Here is a 1,728-nt window from a genome sequence, read left to right as displayed (position 1 = left end):
CCTGTAATCCTAGCTATTCTGGAGGCTGAGGCAGGAGAATCACTTGAACCCTGGAGGCAGAAGTTGCAGTGAGCTGAGATTGTGCCACTGCACTCCAGCGTGGGCAACAAAGGCGAAACTCCATCTCAAAAAAAAAAAAGGAAAGAAAAGGAAGTGCATTTCAGCTGGGTCCAGTGGCTCATACCTGTAACCACAGCACTTTGGCAGACTGAGGTGGGAAGATCGCTTAAGCCCAGAAGTTCAAGACCAGCCTGGGCAACATAGTGAAACCCCGTCTCTACAAAAAAATTACAAAAAAATATTAGCTGGGTGTGGTGGCACTTGCCTGTAAATCACATCTATCCAGGAGGGTGAGGTGGGAGAATCACTTGAGCACCCAGGAGGTTCAGGCTGCAGTGAGCTGCGATTGTGCCACTGCACTGTCCAACCTGGGGGACAGAGTGAGACGCTGTCTCAAAAAATAAAATAAAACAAAATAAAATGCATTCCACTATGTAGTGGTGAGAAAGTTACTCACCTTATTTCCACTCTAGAAACTTCATCATGCATACTTAACTCTATTAAGTTGGGGGAAGAAAGTGGAGGTCAATGTAAGAGGAATGTCCTTAAAACTTGTATTGTTTGAAAGGGGAGTTAAGATATGATTAAATTTCAGATCTTGGTGTTAAGTAAGAGTACTAAGACTATTACTATCACAAGAGAATCAAAATAGAGCATAAAAATAGAGTATATAAGTTTTCATCTAGTAAAAGGCAAAAATGAAATAAGAAAACAAGTGATTAAACAAATAATGTGTAAAGAAAATCAAGAGAGGAGAAAAAAGAAACAGAAAAAGTAGAACAAATAGAAAGCACAAAGAAAGAGAGTAGAAGCAAGCAAGTTCTAAGCGTAGTAACCATAATATGTGTAAATAGATTAAATTCACCCTTAACAATACAGAAATATAATAACAATGGAACAATATAGTAATGGATGAAAATAATTCAAGAATTTTTTTGTACAAATATATTGAGCTAAAATAAAGACAGAGATTGTTCTGGTGGACTAAAAAAGTAAACAAAAAAACCCCTCTATTGTCTCCACAAGATTCTTTAAAGAATGGAAAGCTAAAAACTAAAAAGGATTCCAGAAAAATACTAACCAGAAAATCTAGTAGCCATGTTAATATCAGACAAATGTTTTGCTGATATTTTGCTTACACAAAAATCACATCTACCCAGGAGATAAGCAAAAATTAATAATACACAATTGTTACCAAAACGCCAAGGGGTTCATTTCGGTCCTGCTGCTTACTGCATGGAAAGCCAATCACTGAGAGGGCAAGTATTGCCAAGGAAGAAGGCTTTAATTGGGTGATGCAGCCAAGAAGATGGGAGCCCCATCTCAAATCCATCTCCCTGACAGACTAAAATTAGGGATTAATATAGCAGGGAAGAAATGTAACAATGCATGGAAAAACAGGAACTCAGGAAGCCTAAGGAATCAAACATGATGATTGAGGGGCCTGGTGTGTCATTGTCTGGATGCAAACAATTGCTGAGTTTCAGTTCTTTGATACTTTTTGAGAGGCCTGAGGGTCCTTTCTAGAGGAAGGAACTCAGATAAAACAAATTTAAGTTTCAAGCTTTAAGAAGATCAGGAGGATCAATTTCTATGTTTATATAAACATATAAACACAAAAACAAAAAATCTATCTATGTGACTATTGGGTTGATTTCACAATAAGAA

The sequence above is a fragment of the Pongo pygmaeus genome, chromosome 5 (assembly GCF_028885625.2).
Source record: "Pongo pygmaeus isolate AG05252 chromosome 5, NHGRI_mPonPyg2-v2.0_pri, whole genome shotgun sequence".
NCBI classification, from domain to species: Eukaryota; Metazoa; Chordata; class Mammalia; order Primates; family Hominidae; genus Pongo; species Pongo pygmaeus.
Note: the sequence above shows the minus strand (reverse complement) of the source record.